General features: G+C 39.9%; 1 pseudogene; it reads right to left on the reverse strand.

The window, feature by feature from the left end:
• Positions 1-21,343, reverse strand: part of LOC125645061 (dynein axonemal heavy chain 11-like) — a 186,380-nt pseudogene that overhangs the window by 62,825 nt on the left and 102,212 nt on the right.

Below are 21,343 nucleotides of genomic sequence, written 5' to 3' on the forward strand. Positions count from 1 at the left end.
TCAGAGCCTCCCTTTGTTTTTCCACAACCCGTCCTGCACACAGACTGATACCAGCAGCCACACATAGCTGGAACCACTGCTGGAGTTGGGCACTCCTGCCCCATTTACTGTACATTCTTACAAAAAGAAAACTTGTATTCCTCATTGTTCAGTGCATTACGGCATCCCATTGGAATTCCACATCACAGCACAGGTATAACTGGAGCAAAGGGTTTCTCTCTTCTCTGTGGGTGAAGACTGAGGCACATAGAGTAACTCTCATTAATGATAATCACATTTAGATACATAAATCCCTTGTCCTAGAGCAATAAAACCAGTGATTACTTATTAAAAAGTTTGAAACATTATCCACTGTACTTTCATTTGGCACATCTAAAACATGCTATTTAGTGAACTCACTAATAGCAACAATTAGCCCCTCTCCAAACCAACAGAAGCAGTATCAAAGCAAAGGCCACACACAGAGTAAGTATGCAAAATTATTTCAACATTGCTAATGTGGAGTTGTTCTAGCCACTCATCTGATTAAATATAATTTACTGCAGGTTGTTCACACAATACAAGTGCATTGGTGGTTTTTTTGAACCATTAAACCATTAAATATACTTCAATTTCAAGGCTGTCCCTGGCCCAACTCCTGCCCCCTCCTCCAGGGGAGACTCTGGGGCCATGGAGTACCCTCTGTGGAGTTTGGAGAACGGTAAGACTGCCACATTGAGACAGCTAATCCGTCTGCTTTGATCAGAAAGGGAAGATCCATGAGGGGATCTACGGGAGGATGACCAGGCCAATGGAATTAGTGAAAGTGAGTGGAGAATCATGCCCTCCCCCAACCCTTGCTGTCCTCCCCACATCAAGACTGTTTACTTTGACTTTGAGCACAATATGGTTGGCAATTTCAACCTCCAAACAGTTTACACTACCACTACAAAAGGCTAGAGAGGGGCATGCATATAGTCTAGCAGCCAGAGTGCAGAACTAAACACCAGGGACTCCTGAGGTCTGACTCTGATATGACTCATTGAATGATCTCGGACAAATCAATTCACCTCAGTTTCCCCCATCTCTAAAATGGGGGTAGTACTATTTGAAGTGATGCTGGATAGTTGGAAAATTAATTATCTTACAATTTAAACTTTTGTAAAGTGCTAAGCATTATCATATTATATGGCAAGCAAGCCACTGTAATACAGTATTATTGCTTCACTAGCAATTGTAGTCAAATATAACACTAATCGACTATGTATTTCCTATTAATACAAATGCTATTCATTCAATATCAAATTAGCAGAAGTTTTTCTTTGCATTTGGAGTGACAACTTATTGATCTGCTATTTCATGTACCTAAGAAATAGATTTTATTGATTCTCCTACACAGATTTGAAAGCAGGTATGTATTATCATCATCCTCATTTTACTAATGGGGAAACCGAGGCACAGAGAGGGGAAATGACTGGCCCAAGGTCGACCAGCAGGCCATTTGCAGTGTGCAGGAATAGAATCTAGGTCTCCTAGGTCCCAGTGGCCTATTTGTTGGACTACACTTACAAGGTCAAACCCTTCCAAATAAAGAAAGATGGTAAAGTTACCACTATGCTTGAATCTAGATTTACAGCTATGACATTTTAAAAAAAGCATTTTCTCATATACTTTATTATGGCTATTGACAAGAAGTAAATTCTTTTGCATTTTCAGAAGAGTATGGCTGAAAGAAGAGAAATTTTTAAACTATAAATTAAACAGATTAATACTAGTTTAAAATGGAATCTAATGATATTAATAACCCAAGCACAGAATCTGACGACTGCTAAAGATTTTGTACACACAAATTCTGGGTTGAACTCTGGGTCACTAAGATAATCTTTTTTTTTATAGTCTTAACTCTGATTTCACGGGTGTGTTCCTTATCAAAATGTACAAGATTTTGGAGGAAATCATCTACCTAGAAAACAGAGAAAACACTGTGAAGATGTATTAATCGTGTAGTACACGAAACTCAAGGAGCTTTTAGCACCTGCCACAAAGCACAAGCCCAGTAGATCTTGGTCAGTTTGCAACGGTATTTCCTCATTTGCTGCCAGTACTTAGAGAGGGTCTGGGGAGAGTGTCATATTCACAGTTCAGCTATGAGAGCGAAGCAAACAAAGATAAATTACCAACACTTAGAAACTACACAAGGGCACGTAGTGGAAGCCCTTTTTTCACAAACCTCTAGGTATATCCACATTCTAGAGGTTGATAACAAATGGCTCGAATCTATTTTTGTTAATCATTTTGAATGTTAACTTAGATAAAGATTTCTTATTTGTGGAAACCTGTTCTTCTTTCTAAATATTCTTTTCACTGAGGTTAATCAAGACCTGACTATCCAGATTGACCCCAAACAAACTTCCTCTTCCTTTCCCACGTTATCAGACAGATCTATCATGATCCACATATGTTGTACATGGCAAATTTAACTTGAGACATCTAACTAGTGAGAAACAACAGATAAGTTAATAAAAACAAAAATCCCCACACAGAGTCCAAATGGATTGTTTTGTATGGTTTTCCTGGCTCTATATTTTTGCATGTTTATGGGGAAAAATCTTTATGAAAAAAAATTAAAATAAGAAACCTCCCTCTGAAATTAATGGGAGTTTAAATGAGTCTGGCTGGCAACACATGGCTCATAGTGTCCAATCCTGCTGTCACTCCACATGAGGAATTCCCATTGAAGTCAATGGGAGGTTAGTATTCAGGAGGACTGTAGGATAGCGTTTTCCCCTGGCTCCTATTACTATTTGCAGATGAGTAGTGCTGCTTTTTTAAACTCACATTACTAAGTATCTTGGGTATTAGCCATGACCTTTTTGTGCAGGTCTGTTCTTTGATCTCAACAAGTCTTTTGGGTAATCTAGCAATTTGCTAACAACAGCCTCAAAGAAAAATAACACAAAGCTTTCATTCTACATTCAAGCTATGCAAATACAGTGTCTCTCAATGATGTGTTTCATAATCACAGCTTTAAATGTGTATGATCATGGAGGTTTTCTAGCTGTTCCAGAATACTGGAATATATTTAATCTCTAGAGAAGATCAATATTTAATCCAGGTAATGACTGATTCACTAACATGAACCCTACTTGAAACTTAAAATAATTTATTTTGCTTTTATTCAATGAAGTTTGTTATTGTTTTATAATGAATAATAAGAAACCAAGGTAACTAAATATTTAAAGTTCATTACTTGGCAAAAATGTAATTTATAAATGCTTAATCTAAACAGCCTATTGGTCAATCATTAACTCAGTATTATATAACAACATGACTCAGTTTATTCTCTCAGTTGATAAACAACTTTGTAGCAAAACAAACTGATACTTCCTAGTAGTCAGATGAATAACCAAAGTGATAGAGCTGGATGCAGAAAGGTTAATTAATAATTCTGGCTAGACTCAAACTCTGAATATACAGTAGTCTAATGACATGGTCTTCTTACTTAGGGCTTTAATCTGCATGGGGCTGAATGCCCTCCACTCCCACTGAGAACGTTGTGCAGCACTGGACTCTAAGGCATGCTTCTGAAAGAGAAACCTATTTAGCAGCTATTGAGGGATGATTATAAGATAACCACCTGAAAAGTCCACCTATAGTCTGGGCTTTCAGCAATTCTATGACTAAATTGGCTAACAATTTTACCTTTTCATTCCAGCACAGTGTAACTTTGTATAACTACCAGCAGTTTTCCCTTAGTTCATTTGTACTGGAGGATTTGGGTAATATTTTTGGAGGACATGGTTGGCGACATTAAAGGAGGCTGAAACCTGAGCTGGAGCTCTCCCACTCCCAAATTTCAGACAGACTCATACCTAAGTGATTCAGTGTCACCAGTGCTGTAAGCTACTTTAGCTTTTGAGTTGAATAAAAACAAACAGCAAAATTTCATTTGGCATGTATGAAACTTCCCAACGTCACCATTCTTCACCTCAGAACTACCAAATGATTTTTTTTTCACGATTGTTTAGTAGCTTAGATATCCATAAGATTAACCCAAGCCAAGTCTGATATGTCTACTTTCTAACTACCCACAACATTTCTGATTACAGCACAAAGGGAAGAGTATTTTCTCACATACACTTGCATATACCCCTATCTCCAAAACCTCTGATTTTGCTCAGACTTTTCAGAAACATTCACCTTTGGATCAAGAATGGAAAATGTCAGCTTCACAGAATTAGTATGGAAAAGGTATGCACAACCAGAAAATAGGATACAGAATGGAAGCTGGTACACAATCTTTATGCACTATGCTAGTCTGCTACAGGGGGCTATCACAACTTCCTTCACAATCACACTTTCTTCATCCATTCATAAGCATCCACTGTGTCATCTAGCCCTACTCTCAGCATATACTAAAGCTTACCCCATTGGTAGGAATGGTGCTCCCACAGTGTTTATGAAAATTAGATAAGAAATTTCCTAGCATCCATAAGGTGTTTCCCTGTTGCCTGTACACCTTTGTGCCTTCTGCACTTTCAGAAGTATTTGTCCCATACTTTTTATGAGTGTGAGTTGCAAACAGAATTATTTCTCTAATGTATATCAAACTTAGTACACCTATTTGAAAATATGATCATCAATGAAAAATCCCCCTTCCTCCGAAAGTTCTGTAAACAAAGCACCACTGGGATAACTGCTATACATATGGGTGTTTATAACAAGCAGTTTTAAAGATGTTGGGCCTTATCCTACAGCCTCTATTTAATCAGAACTCCTGAAGGCTGACTGAGGATTGGGCCCATAAGCAGTAGTCAGTCCATTCATACTGTCCCAGGAGACAAAACTTGTACGTTAGTACTGTGCTGCTTGACTAGGCCATAAAGCTTTAGGATGCAATGCCGAGACCAAACCTTTGCTGCTTGATGCTACTAAGTATATGAAATTCATCAGCATGATAAGCGTTCCTCTTATGCAATATCAGTGGCTGCCTTTCTCATACAGTATGAAATTAATCCTTCACCAACAGCAACTGTTTTGCAGTCACTGTATCTTAGTTCACTAGACTCGCAGACAAATTGACAGGATTGTGATAGTGGAAGCTGGAGAAGGCAATCTGGAATAAAGGAAATGAGACACGGTGAATGGGCATGCCACTATCCTCCCTTTACCTCTCTCTTTAGGGTGTCAGCAATGCTCTCACCAGTCCTGCTCAGCAAAATGATGAGAGTTAGTACCTTCCTAGCCCCGAACACAGTGAATGGGGGTTATTTTCCTCTTGACACCTGTGCATTACTGATGGAATTACAGACATCCAAATCAAGTTGAAAACATAGAGCACAATGTGGGGTAGATAACCCCAGCACCTCCCCTTCTGGCTTTATTTGTTGACAGTATTTGACAGCCGGCAAGGTTAAAATATTCTTAAGTTTCAAGGGTGCAGATGCTTGAAATAGTTCAGTCTGAACCAGTCTGATAATGACAGCCTTAGCTAGAGCTGTCACAGCACTACATTAAAAGTACATATTTGACTGAATTTTTTTTTTAGATTCTTTTATAGCAAGACTTTTCTACAGTACTCGCCACTGTAGAATCTGGACTTTCAATTTACATCTTGGAGTTTACATTTAACAAGTATCATCTTGGGAAATTGTCAAATATGTCCTATAATTTTTAAGAAATAAAACAGTAAAGATGTCTGTATTTATGCTGAAACATTTTCTGAATTCATTTGACAAACTCCTGCCTTTTCTGTGATCTTTGGCATTTGTTGCAAATATCACAAATAAGCCAGCACACAGCAATAAAGACTTATTTACTTGGATTGCTCCCATACATAATACTTCTGAAACATTCTAACACATTGAGAAAAGGAGTACTTGTGGCACCTTAGAGACTAACCAATTTATTTGAGCATGAGCTTTCGTGAGCTACAGCTCACTTCATCAGATGTTGTGAGCTGTAGCTCACGAAAGCTCATGCTCAAATAAATTGGTTAGTCTCTAAGATGCCACAAGTACTCCTTTTCTTTTTGCGAATACAGACTAACACGGCTGTTCCTCTGAAACCTGTCATTCTAACACATTGTTACCTTATTCATGTATATCTCTGCACTCTTCCAGCTTTGATCCTTTGGAATTTTGCCACTGGGAGACAAAAGGACTTGAACAGCAACAGTCACTTTGGTTACAAGAGCAGGGGAGTTAGGGAAAGTTCTCAGCTCAGTCACATTGAACTAAAACAACACAGGAAGGTTACAACTATGAATTGTACCAATGACAGCTCCGAAACTGCAAAGGAAGAGAAAAGAGTCTATTCACACCAGATAAGAGAAGCGAAGCAGAATTGTTACCCTGTTTAGAATGGTTAAGGCAGCATTTGTGGCAGTAAGAGCAGGTCCAGCTTTGGCAAGGTCATCTCCAGAATCTTGCTGCTGCTTTGTCACTTTTGCTTGAATCTCAGCAACCTGGAAAACATCCCACAACCAGTTCCACACCACACTGTGATGTTGCTGCAGGGTAAACAATGACTGGAAACAGACATATTTATGGTTAATTTCAGCCCAGGAAATCCTATGACTTGGTATGCACAGGTGCAAACGAGGGCAGAATTTATCCCTTAATTTCAATGTCTAGGTTTTAGCAAATAACTAGGTTTATTGTATTTGGCATATTTATCTCTCCACAGTCTCAATGATACTATATCTGTATGAAAGACACAAGTTGTATAAATGATTTGCTTAATTAAAAAACAGCATTATGCTGGCATTCAAAAATTTTCCAGGATAGCACTTAAGCCAGAGATGGGGTGCATACGCGCCAGAAACAAATATGATGAATCATATGCAAATATGAGACCAGACTAGATGCTCATGATGGTCCACTCTAAGTCTATGAATCTGTATTGCAAACAAACAGCTTTTAGGTAATGGAATGAGGCAGGTATATGAAATAAGTAAAATACTGAATTCCCTAACATTTCACAGCTTCCATCAACACCCTCTGGATACACAATATGAAAGAATAGAAAGGGGCAGTGATGATGGCTGTCACCAGCATCAACAATCCTAACAAGTGTCTGGCATATCAATCGAAAGGAAGACAAATGATTTGATAGCATTAATCAGAACTGGTCCCCAGATACCATGGCAAGTCACTTGAATTTGTGCCCAGTGCCAATTGTTCACTTTTTGGATGTTTGGACGTGCATGCTTCTTTGTGGATACAGTCATACTACAAACGCTGAAATAAATCAATAAAAAGTTGCTTTCGCTTGGCTGCAAAGGCAATCGTAAATGAGTTAAAGTTCAAAGAACCGGAGTAGAACAACTACTACTTGTTCCTAAACATTAGCTGGTAAATGCCACATGCAGATGGGAACGATGACAGGCCTGACCCGAGGCAACTTTCTTCATGCTCTTGGAAACCACATCAGTGAGGGCACATGAGAAGGAGATGGGATGCTTCCCAGAGTCTCCAGCTACCCTAGGCAAGACAGGACAAATAGGAAAGCCTCAGGGAATCAATCCTGCTTCATGGTTTAACTGTTGCTATAAAGACAGTGCTGTAGGGGCAAAAGATCTTGCTAGAATCTTTCTGATGGACGTATAAAACGCCAGTCTGTGATTGTCACAGGTAAAATCTCTTAGCTAAAGAATTAGTCCTAGTGACATAACAAGGTAAACGTGTTTTGCCAGTCTGAGACTGGATTAGGATTTGTTAGCAGGGACTTTTCACATGGGACACTCATGTTACAAACAAGTCTGTGAGATTGATTCCCCCCACCCCACCATAAAGAGGTGGGTAGCAATTGCACCCAGATGCATCAGATGGCAGCAACTGCCCAGCATGGCTCACCATTGAGAGAGGCAGTAGATGTTCTCCTCGGGGAAGGCAGCTTTAAAACATGGCCAGGGCTCTGTAGGAATCCCACCAGCAGAGGTGCTACACTGAGTCAGCACATCCTTTAAGTGTGCTGCCCAATGCCATCTCCCAGTTATTGCGACCAGCTTTTGGAGCTGCACTGGCTGGCTCTTGGCTCCTTGGCAGTGCAGGCTTTGAGGGTGCCTTGAACCACTGGGATCCCCTGCTCTCCCTCAATTTGGACCTTCCACTATTGCGGCCCACAGTCTGGACTTTGCCAGCTGGAATTAATCAAGCTCTATATACGTATGCACAAGCGTGTGTGTATATTTTCCCTGTGCTTATATGACAGATCAGCTCAGTCTTGTTTTTATTAGACGCATATATACCCTCTGCTCCTCATCATCCACTGTGACTTTTTCTTCGCTATTTCTATTATCCGATTTTGACAACGAGCTCCTCAGTTTCATTGCTTCTCAGATGAAGTTCTATTGCTTGAACAGCAAGTTTAGACTTCAGATCTTCCACCAAATTATCACAAGAGAAAACTGGTAATTAAGTTTTAACAAGATTTAAATTATATTAAAAACAGACAGCTAAAAGGAGAGACTGCTTTGGGCTTCATTGTAAATTTGTATAATTATTTTTAGACCTCTAGAGGATGCATAATTATGTTTCTGTATTTATAAAAATACTGCCCCGGAGGTACCAAAATGAATTTTACAGTCTGTTGATTTGCTTATTAATGTTCATCTTGTGTCAGATATTTTCCTAACAATGAAATGTTCGCAACGATTTTCAAAATGGCCAGAGAACTTTACAATACTGCTGCCCTGGTTTTGAAAAAAACTGCTCTTGAATGAAAAAAAGGAGGAAGAACAAGAAACCATGGTGATAGGCATGGCATAAAAGCCCAGAAAAATAAGATAGATAAAAATAAGAGAACTATACCTACACCAAAACTAGAGAGAACATAGAAGTGTAAAGTTTAATTCTATCTCATGATTAAATGTTTTTGGTTCAGTTTACTTTTGTGCATGTGTAGCTAAATATTTAGACCCAGATCCACAATAGTACTTAGGTGCCTCAGTCTCATTTTTAGGCTCCACTGACATCCACAAACCCACACTTGGCTGCCATGTAACCCTATAAGCATCTAAATTTTTTGCTCTAAAAGTTTCCGCCTCTGGGCATGTGCGCTGCATGCCTCACTCTAGGCATCCAGGCATCCACTGAAGCCCCAGAGCGACCTATGAGCCGGGGAGGATAGGCAGAGGAGCACCTATCTCGCCCATGGGACCTGAGAGGGTAGGCGTGCTCAGAAGCATTCCGCGTCAAGCTGGTGGTGTTGGCGGTGCCCACCTTTTAACTTTAGTCCAGGAGTTACAGCACTCTTCTGAGATGTGGGAGATGCCTGTTCAAATCTTTTCTTCCCCTCAGGCGGAGGGGGGAAATTGGACCTAGTGTCCCACATCCCAGGTGAGGGCTCTAGCCACTGAACAATGGGATATTCTGATGTGGGGTGCCCTCAGTCTCCCCTGTTGAAGCTGTTCCACTTTGGATAAGTACTTAAAGACTCACTGGGTGATAAAGAGAAAATGACTGGGTAGCCTGGTGGTCATGGAACCCATCTGGAAGGTGGGAGACCCCAGGTCCAGTGCCCCAGCTCCAACGATTCTTTCATTATTTCCTCACAGTGGAACAACAACAACAGGAGAGATAGAGGGAGACCCACATCAATATATCCCAGAGCTCAGTGGTTAGAACACTTGCCTGAGAGCTAGGAGTCTCCTGTTCAAACCCTATCTCCCCTACTATGGATGCCCTCCAGACTTCCAGTCTGAGGAGGAGATTAAGGGGGACACAGACTTTACTTGTTGCTGCCTCAAAATCGTCTTTAAAAGCTAGGACAGCAATGGTGAAGGAGGGAGCTCTGAACCAATGCACTATTTGCACCACCAGAGGGACTCTGGGCCAAGCTCTGGAGCCATGCGAACTTTGGTATTCCAAGAAGAGACCAGGAACGGTCAGGGTCCAAAATGTTTTACACTGGAAATCTCCTCTTTAAACTTTCAAAAGGAACTCACCACTGGCCTTCCCTCCCGGCTTATTTTTGCCTGTTACTTTATAAAACATTCTTTCTTTATGTCCATAAGAGATTTTCAAAGACACAAACTCTAACTTCCATTGAAAGTTAATGTCAGTTGGGTGCTTATCTGCACTTTGTGCTTCTGAAAATCTCCCACTTAAAATATATTTTTTTAAAAAACAGTAATAATAGCAGGATCATACTAATAATATAGGATCCAATCCTGCAGTCCACGTGTTGGCAAACTCTCACTGACATTCAGTTAACACAGTGAAAACAATGTGAGATTTTCTTGCGAATGGACAGCAGAATGAGACCCATACTTAATGGTAATCCAGTTTTCTTATGACAAACCGTAAACCCAATGAATTTATTATCTTCATATGGAACAAATTTATTGCCTACTAAAATAATGTAGTATTACTACCATTGCTAAAGCAATAATCTTACAGTTATTTGTATTTTAATTTTATATATAGCTTATCATCCAACTTTATAAAGAGATCTATGTAGGCGTTTTTTGATTCACACACAGAGTAGAACTGAGATGTACTCTGTGTGCCAAAATTAAATGAAAAAGTGACAATGTACAGTGTCTAATATTAGCAGATAAGTTGACTTTTATGCAAAATGCTGCGTGTCAGTCAACTGCTGGCATAGGGCAACATTTGTTAGTCCCTAAATGATCTGATTGCATGGTCACAACTACCATTTCTGTGAAGCCTCATTCAAGGAGATATTAATGGCCATTATTGAGCTGCAACACAAAGGTATCACAGAGGGAAAGTACAAATGACACTCTTCAGCTGTTCCTTGTAAGCATAACTCCTGAAATGTGATCTTTTGACCTATATTCTCTTATCAGAATGTTTAAAGGATCAGTAAAAAGGTTAAAACAAGAAAGGACTGAGCTAAATGTTTCTGTTAAATTAAAGGATTGATTGCAAACTGGCTACCATATAATATTGGGCGGGGTGTGTGTGTGTGTGAATTAGGTTGCCTATAAAACGAAGTCCAGCAAGTTCTTAGGATTTTATAATGGACGAACATTTGGGGGGTTGTTTGAGAAAGTTTGCACCTGTACTTTTGCATCCACAACCAACTTCAGGAACAAAGCTGCAGATGCGATTCCAAGGGACTCATCCTTACAAAGTGCTAAATGTCTCCTGCAATGCAAAAGTGGGACATGAAGATGCTTAGTCTCTTGGAGAATACAGTACTAAGGGCACAAATCACAGCATTTAGATGTCTAACTACTTGAACTTCTAAATGCACGCACCTCGAAATGCTACTATGGATTTGTCGCTCAGACTCTGTTGCTTATGAGTTTTAAAACCAAGTCCACAAATGCATAGCATGTTTGTTGCTGTTTAAAATGTTCCAGTTTTGTTTCCAATGCTATTAAACTGTGGGTCGACTGTAAGATTTTCAGGGCAAGGACCTATTTGCTTGCCGCTGCTGTTTGCTCACCAACTGTATAATGCCATTTATAATAATAATAGCTCTGTTTTGATAGCTAATAAATAACACAAATATTTGAAAGAGCTACCTGTAAAGCTGTCGCCTGGAGCTTTTGTAAACCGTTTTCCAGTCTTTCCATGTTTTGAACCAACTCTTTTCTCTTCTTCCCAAGTAGATTCTGGTAGAGTTTGATAAGAGCTTTCTGGAACTTAGGAGCTGCATAGTTATGATGTTTTTCATTCTGCTCCTACTTGACATGTATTTCATTAACACTAGTGTGTGCAAAAGCAATGAAGTGGCTGAAATGCAAATACATAGAAAATAATACTTTGTAATATACAAACGAAATCCCCTATTTTAGGCTCTAATCAAGGTGATGTTTTGTAAGCAACCTTTAACATCACTAGTTGATTTAATCTCTCTTTTTCAAGATGATGCTAACAATTAAGGGCCTGTTTGTGGTTGGCTTTTATGTGCGGGCAGGGAATGAGATGGTATAAACATCCTTCTTCCCCACCTGGGCAGCCGGCACACGGGTCAACCACACCTGTAGTGCTTTTCTCAAGTAGCACAGGGACTGCTCCTATTCTGAGACTCCAGGAGCACAATCCAAAGGGACAGGGGAGGTTCGCAGAACAGGCCCAGTACACCAGAGGGGGTATGTTGCACCCAGTGAAGAGATGTAACAACAGGCCACGACGCGGCGCAATCTGCCTCCTTGAATTCCCCAGTGGCAGCACTTTTTACTCTGGACTGTTTGCATTTTGCAGAGTTTACCCTAGATGAAGGAGAAAATAAAAGTGCTTTGAGGGATGTCTGATTTTGCAGAGATGGAGCATCACAAAGAAACAGACATTAAAGGTCAGATAGGGTGACCAGACAGCAAATGTGAAAAATCGGGACAGGGGATGGGGGGTAATAGGAGTCTATATAAGAAAAAGCCCCAAATATCGGGACTGTCCCTATAAAATCAGGACATCTGGTCACCCTAAAGTCAGATGACTAATGACAATACAACTATCCATACCTCCTTAGTAAAACTGTTCATGCGATACCCTCTGAACCTGATCTATTACTAGCACCTTGTGCCAGGAGTTTGCACACCTGTGTAGTACTTGGCTGCCTCATTATACAGAATCTGCACCTAGACTCTTTCTTTTCTGACTGGTGTCATTCTGGAGTAATACATCATTGGGTACCATACTAGGTGATGCATTGCATGAATACATCAGAAAATCAGCTGGCTTAGTCTCTCAATCCTTGGAGTCCAGCAACAGCTGGCAGTGATGATGCATTACACAAACACCCCAGTCTATCATTGCAATACATCAGAGCAAGGCACTGGTCCAAAAGGTTTACTACTCAAAAGATGGCATTGCTGAAAGAATCTGTCCAGGAGAAGGAATCTAGGTTAATTATGGAACAGAAGGTACGGTCCACTGCTAAGAGGAGGAGGCTTCTTCGCTTCAAATTTTTGATGCATTGGTAAAATACAATTTGCATTCAGACAGATTACATTACAAGAGCGGGTCATGTTGTAACTATAATTACTCAGTTGGAGACAAACACCACAGCTGGGTCAAGACGCTGCCACCTGTGTTGCGTATCAGAGTAGAGATTAGCTACAGTTCATAAAAAGTCTCTGTGGGCGTTGTTCTGCCCTTGTGTGCAGAGGTTTCCCATTGACTGGGAATGCTGCTCATGCAGCTGAGGGCAGAATTTGGCTCTGAAGTTTCAAGGGAGCCTTCTTATGATTGAGACCGCTCACCACAAAAAGGGTTTGTCTGTGCCTGATGCCATGTGAGGAACGCACGTGACTCCCATTCAGAAGATGATGGACTGGCAGTGGATACGAAGCAGGACTCTGGTGAGGCCTGTTTTCAACAGTGGCTCCCTCAAACATGTTAGAACAGCGCTGGGGACAAAGTTACCAAGTATCACTTTTTCAAGTCCAGCTCCTCTCAGACTAGGTTGCTTTCAGAGCCCTTCACTGGCATCTAATTTAGCGCTGTCACATCCTTTCTCCAGACTCACTCCCAGTTCTGATAGCCCAGATAACTCCTTACACTCCAACACAGATGTGTTGTAGATGGTGAAGTAAGTGTGTTGTGTCTCATCCTAGGGTATGGTGGAGGGTGCACTGGCTCTTCCTGTCCCCACACCCACTTGACCCATTTATTCAGTGCTTCTCATTGTGCTCAGCTGATGAGAAATACTCCTTTGAGGAACATAGAATCATAGAATATCAGGGTTGGAAGGGACCCCAGAAGGTCATCTAGTCCAACCCCCTGCTCAAAGCAGGACCAATTCCCAGTTAAATCATCCCAGCCAGGGCTTTGTCAAGCCTGACCTTAAAAACCTCTAAGGAAGGAGATTCTACCACCTCCCTAGGTAACACACTACTTCCTCAGGATTCAGACACATGAGCAGAGGGTTGATGGTGTTTCACATGCAAACCCAGTGATGAGATGCTTTCCCACTAGCAGGCAGGGCAGCATACAGACACCTCCAGATATTGGCCCTCCTGCAGATACTGACCACTGGTTAGAACTATGGCAGCTGTTGGTGCTCTTCACCTCCTACTGCTGAAACTATTACTACTAGACACTGATTCGCAACCATGAGTTTGCACCTTTGAATCCCTCCACTGCCGCCTCACTGCCCTGCATATCAAGTTCAAACTTCTTCCCCAGCACACCTCTCTGACTTCATCTCCTACTGAATGCCTCTCCCCTCCTACACTGATGACAGCCTTTTCTTCTTGTCGGTCTCACTCCTGTCTGCATGTCCTTTACAACACTGCTCCTAGGCTTGGAACACCCTTCTATACCAGAGTTCATCAGCTCACTTACCTCAGTCCCTTAATTTATTTCTGCTGTATTACCTACAAGAAGTACAACTAAAAACTTAATGATTTGCTACAGAACTTCAATATATACATAAGCCAAAACTGGGTCAATGCATATTATTTTAACCCTTGTCCTACCCTTCCCCACGACTCTGTCACCCCTTCTAAAATTGGATCACTAATTCCTCAAGGTAGGCCTTTCCTACATATGTGAATCCGTTAAGCCCCTATGCCCATTTCGAAGCAATATAAAAACAACAAATAATAATAGTATCTCAGTGTATGCCCAATTCTAATCTTTAATACATTTTCAGGGAAAGCCTCTGGCTACCGTGGCATCTGAACTAGATAAAACAAGGAAGCTGCATCATAACTGATGATAGATATAGGAATGGCACTTGGGAAGAGGGACTTCACAGCCATATCAAAGAGATATTCGGAGTGAGAAAGGGAATAGAAACTAGAGAGCTTGAAGTAAAAGAAACAACAAAGTCCAACACTGTCTACACTGCAATTAGACACCCGTGGCTGACTCATGCCAGCTGACTCAGGCTCGCGGGGCGCAGGCTGTGTTGCTGTTTAATTGCATTGTGGATGTTCAGGTTCAGGCTGGAGCCGGAGCTCTGGGACCCTTCCGCTCCTTCAATTTTAATAAAAAAAATTAAAAGCTGTTTAATAACATTCTCAAAATCCTAATGAAATATTTTATTTGGGGTCCAACAAAATGCTCAGTTCACTGAGATGCTCAATCCACCTGATACCTGTCCCGCTCTAGCTGGGACGCTAGTCAACACTGTTATTCTGCAAAAATATGATTAATAGCATATGTAAATATAATGACTCAAATACATGAATGGGGGTGGCTATTTCAGGAATGTGTCATATATTTGCTCGAGACAGTTTTAGGATTTGCTTTGTTGTTCAAAAGAAGATCTAATCAGTCTCCTGTCTGTGAAAGATGTCACTCACCCGGAGATGCACGACAAGCAGCCCCATGGATAACACAGCAAGAACAGACAAATAGTACTGAATGATTAATAGTTAATAAGAACTGACTCACCCAAGACACTTATACCTTCCTCCATAAGATGAGCAAGGTTCAGAATAAATTATACAAATTTAGAGACGAATGTAGATGTTGTGTCTTTCGCTGCAGTACCACATTGTTGTGCTCTTGGGGTCCGGAGCAGTTCACAAGGGTTAAGGACGATGGAGCCATAAAGCCACGATGGGAACTTGGGGTGAACTCTAGCTGCTCACTCAAAATAAAAACAGAGTTGCTGTGTCTTCACTACTGTTTTAACCCAAGTTAAGAACACACCTTTTTTTTTTTTTTTACAGTGTAAACATACCCTAAGACTGCAAGGTCTTCAGAGCCGGGAATTTATTTTCTTCCTTCTCTATAAGCACCATGCACAGCAACAAAGCTGTGTACCTAACTAATAAATGTGGCAGTTTAGTGTGTACATATGTAATAAGAAACATGTTCTAATGGGATTAATGGCTCAATCCCACCTACTAGTTGGCATGCTTCTTTGCTGGTGAATTGTATCACTTCCAAGAGAGGTGCTGAGGCACTCTGAATAAAAGAAGGTACAGTCAAACCATAAACATGTGTAAGTATTTTAAATCTATTAGCTATATTCTGCCCTGACTTATAGTAGGGGCTGCTTTGGGCACAAATCAAGGCACACTTTACCTTAATTCCGTCCTTCTTTTAATGCACAACTCCCAGTAATAAACACTGAGGAAAAGTTCATTATTTTTCAAAAAATCTAATTTAGGCATCTACTTGAAACTACTGCAGCACTTGAATCTGGCACTTTCTGTGATATCAGTGCTCCATTGTTACTTAGTATTTGGACAGCTGAGTTACAATTCTGGAGCACTATATTGTTCTGTTTCTATGAAAATCACTTCTTGTGTTGACTACGCTTATTCTTTTCCACTTCATTTCTATATTATAAATCAACTTAAGATCATCAGGGATATTATTAGGAACTTATTGTTGCCTTTTTCAATGCACTTTTGAATACCAGCACTCCTCAGTCACAAGTGTCAGCATATTAAGTGCTGTTCAGGCATCTGAAAATAATATATCCCACTTCTAAGGCTTCCATTGCATTAGTAGTATGTTGATTATTACAGCAAATAATAAAACACTGCAAAATTGTTTTCTCCCCCACCCTAATAACATAAATAAAAGGAGCAATTAATTTCCTACAATAAAAACAGGCAATACAATAACGAACAAATGTAGAGTTTCTTCATTAGTGCATCAAATTGCAAAACGGAAACATATAATTTCAAAAGGCTCAAAAGTAAAAATGGAAACACAGCTGATGTTGCGTCAGCATGTAGGCTACAAAAAGAATGAGGCTTGCACAGCTCCCAGCCAGCCTCCTTGGATGAGCCAGTTCAGTTAAAACTTCTAAACTAAACCCTCTAAGGTCTAAGCCGTCGCTTGCTCTAAAAATACATCACTTTTTCCAGTAGGCTTTATTTTTTGTATTTGAGACAACCCGTTTTCTAAGCCCTTACTGCTAGTTACCTGTATAATTCTACAAGCTCATAGTATTGCAGCTGATCTCAAAACTTCAGTGTCATGCGTATGCACAGATAGATTCACAAACAACAGTTGTTCAAATGGCATTTGAATACACAAACAAAACATATTACACTTCACATACAGTTGCCAGCAGTACTTTAAAATCCACAAGTTCCTCACTGATATTCTGGTTGGTTGATTGGTTTTTAGTTGCTGAAAAAGATGACACTTTTTTTTTTTTGACATTTTGTGCAATTTTACAAGTATTCAGGGCACATTCCCTGCTTTGCATGGAAAATGTATTTGCACAGTTGTCAGAATGATGGACAGGGAGAGAATGATAGGAAAGAGCACTGATCTTTGCTTGCTATTACATACAATAGCCCAGTAGGAATCATGATGTGTTGTGAGACAAACTGTGTCCCATCCTGGAACATATTAAGTTTGTCTCCAGGACACACATGACTTCACTAGGGTGTCTAACCTCATTCATAATAGATGCTAATCTTTTCAGGGCTGACTGATGACAGCACTTCCTGCCCTTCACGGAATTAGAGCTGGGTTTTATCAAAGGACTCAAACTGCCTGCTAATTAGACTAATTCCCTTCATCATGAATTATTTATTTCCATTGGTAACCGATCACTGTGACATTAATGGGTTCTGCTCAACTTAGTTTCATACTAATATACACTATAAGTTAAATGTTTAAAAACTCTTGATACTTTACTCCAGGTCAAGTGTATCCTAGTCTAACTCTTGACAGTTTCAGTGAAGTTTTGATTGGTAAGTTCGAGTAACAATTAAAAAATAGAAAACAAAAATGCAGAATGGCTTTAAATTCTGCAAGCACATTTGTTTTTTCCCAGTTATCATGTGACTGAGGCAAAATGAACATGTACCTAGGGCTCAAGGGTGCGAAATACCGACCCACAGCTTCCAGTGGTTTTGATAAGAGTTCATGGTGAGATTCTGCAGTGTTTGCACATCCAAAACTCCCATTCAGTGCAAGAAGTTTCGGGTTGTAAGTATCAAGGCAAAGTGAAGGCAAATGATAGGTCATCAAGTTAATGGGGACATACATTGAATTAACCCTAATTCCAAGTAAGGCTAAATTGTAAGAGCCACAAAATGATTTACCCTAATCAGAAAAATATTATACCTCAGTTACTATTATATATATATCCCTTTATAAAATACCTTGATGTATCTTACTATTTAAAGACTAAACTCTAAGTTTGCTGAAAATATATGGTTAATTATCAAACTGCTTAATTAGTTTCTAAGTGTGTGTGTGTGTGTATATATAAACATTTTACTTGGTATAATATTTCAATTTTCTCAAGGTAATGGATGATGTTTTACCCCGCTATCATTACCACTGAATTTACACCACACCTTTGACACATGGAGTAGTTATGAATCATGCTTATGCACAGTATAGTACAATGTCATTGTTTTCTCCCTGCCCTCACTGTTTAGGGCCCAGTCCTGCAAAAGTGCTATGTGCCTTCTGGGAGGTGATGGGTACACTCAACTCCAGCAGGTGTTGAGCATACTCTGTACCTCCAATGGGGCGCACAGTGGTTGCAAGGCTGGGCCCATCATTTGAAGTTGAATGTATTCCATGTGCATCTGCACTTAAACGCTCTATTCTCTCTCTGATCCTGTCAAGTCAGTCAGAGAATAGGTTTTATTCCTGTTTAATCATCCTGTCTATAAAATGTTGTAAAACAAAATGCCTACAAGACCTAGACGGATCAACAGCCAGGTTTTTTGTATTAATGAGTGTAGAATAATAACTACAATGAGATATCTGGACAGAATAGTCTACAACTCCTGGAATAATAAAAATTTGTACAGGGCATCTGACAGACATTCTTGCATAGTAGAATCTAAAGAAGAATGTGTGATTTTAATGCAAAGTGATGTTTCATAGAGGTTTGGTTAAAAAAAAAGAGAGATCATATTCAGGAAGTATATGTACATTTTGGTCACAGTGGGGGTTACTTTCACTGTGAAAATAAAGGTGTTATTTTTCTACTATTGAAATAATACAGAATCAATGAGAAACAACTGTGAACTTCAATGGCATCGAGGGGTTTCTGTTGACATCATAAACCACAAAAGCAGAGCTCGAATGGATTGAGATGTCACTAGAAACCCCAAGATGGCATTATAGCCTTGTTTTTCTATGTTGCTTTCCACCCCATAAATACATGAAATCCAACTTTTATTTTAATTAGAAAAAATAAACCTCTCATCTTCCTAGTTCCTATCTCTTCTTTCGGGTTTTCCTCTCATCCTGTTTTCCTCCATCCTCCTCTTGCCTTTTCTCTCCTTTCCTACTCACTATTCCCCTCCCCTCCCGCCTCTTTCATGCCTTCAAGCAAACAGCTGCTGGAATGGGCAAATTATGAGATTTTGCGGGACATGATAGCAGTGATTTCTAATGTCATTTCAATAGTGCAAATAGTAATTTTGATAATACAGATAGACTATTCTATTAGACAAAAAGAGGCATCAGTCAAGTACCTCTCATTATGTGTACAAAATTCCTGGCCAACAGCATAAGATTTCAAAGAGCTGGGCTGTCTCTAAGCAACTACTGATGCAGCCACATAAAATATCTTTCAGTTCAGATTTAATATGACTACTTCTAATAATAATAATAATAGACACTTATATGGTGTCTTCCATCTGATGATCTCGAAGCATTTTACAGAGGCTAATGAATTAAGTCTCAAGAGCCCTCTTTTATGTAGATACTATACCCATTTCACAGAGGTATACGTTATTTGCACACAGATCCTGATCCCATTGCATTCAAAGAGATTTTTGCCTTTGCCTTCAGTGGGCACAGGATCAGGACAACCATGAGTAAACAGAGTCAATAACAGAACTCGGCTCTCCTGATTCACGATCCTGTGCTTTAGCCACTGGGCTGGACATTGTGTTGTGTGTCGACTTGCGTTCATGGAGGGACGGACGAGGACAAGCCGGACAAAGGTGACATTGCTTCTCCTGGTATTATTGAGAGAATATTTTCTCCACATGCTGTCGTACAAACACTATATGAAACATTGATTCACATTTTTAACTTACAGTTCACCTAGAAAAGGTAGACTTTGCTCCTCATTGCTCTTCTGTCATGAACAGACCCACCAACTCACGTTTGAATTTTTATTTTATTTTTTTTTAAAAAAGGTGTTCTGGAACCGTATCCTGTTGTATAAATAACATTGCAACCTTAAATCTAGCTTTTACTATAATGAAAGCCACCATGCCATACAAGAAACAGAAAGAGGACACTATACAAACACATATCAAACATTTCCCATATAATAGTAATTGCAATTTGCTTGTAATATCCTTAGACCTGTGAGATGTAATATCCTTAGACCTGTGAGATGTATGTCTTATTCAGGGTGTTACTAAGTTGTGCTTAATAGATTTGACTGATATCACAAGATTTTGACAAAAAGATGTCATTCGCATCATCTACAAAGTGTTCTGCTTTATATTTATTTTTTTGAAAGTTCTGGTTTTTGAGATACATGATAAATAAACCCCCAGAAAAACAGGAGAAAATGTGTTTAAGGTATTTTAGTTTTACAACTGCAATTATTGGATGATTTAATTGCAGGGAGAAATACAGAGACCAAAAAGTGCAGTAGAGAAGGTCACAGGAGCTCTAAAAGGGATAGTGTTATAAAAAGGCCAAAGCAGCACAGAGTAACAGGAGATGTCATCATGGGCAACCTTTATAAAAACCAACAAGTTTGTATCATGTTCATGAATGTGCAGAATCAATTTAAAGCAGGTCCAAAGATCAGGAATTCTATGCACTGAGAGGGATGGGGGTGGGGAGGAGGGGTTTGAACTTTGCTACAGTAGAAAACCTTTGTGATTAAAACTAATTTTGAGCAAAAGATGAAAGAGGAAATTGTTGTGGTATTTCAAATGATAATGCTGGATTCTGACATTAAGCATAGCAGGTAGGCATATCCTGCGTGGATTTTAAAAGATGTTTGTTTTTAAAGTCCTGGTCACTGAAGTGCTAATGAAGCATCAGAAAATAAGTTTGCATAGAGGGGGGCATGAGCTACAGAGGTGGTGACAGGAGTACTGCGGCTGGGTAAATAATTATGTGGGATCCTAGAGCAGTACCAGAGTGACAGGTTATTCTGAGACACAAAGAAGGCACTGGAGAGTTGGCACGGTCAGCTCCCAGGTACAGAAAGGAGATAAGAAAGCAGTAAAAATATAATCTGATGGGTTTAGCAGCAGGCTGATCTGGAGTGGACTATAGAAGATCAGAAATGGTCTGTCCCTTTTGTCAGACTGCCATTCACACTAACAGTGTTATTTCACAAAGTGGAATTTGCATCGTGTATGTGTCACTCTCTTTTCAGTTAAAAAAATCACTCTAGTAAGGGCAGTGAAATTTAGCCTCTACTAGCACTGTGACGGAGAAGCTGCCGAGACCCATCAAGCCCTAGGATCGCTACCCCTTCCTGCTTCTCCACGTGGGCACCAATCATACTGCCAAGAATG

The sequence above is a fragment of the Caretta caretta genome, chromosome 11 (genome assembly GCF_965140235.1).
Source record: "Caretta caretta isolate rCarCar2 chromosome 11, rCarCar1.hap1, whole genome shotgun sequence".
Taxonomy (NCBI): Eukaryota; Metazoa; Chordata; order Testudines; family Cheloniidae; genus Caretta; species Caretta caretta.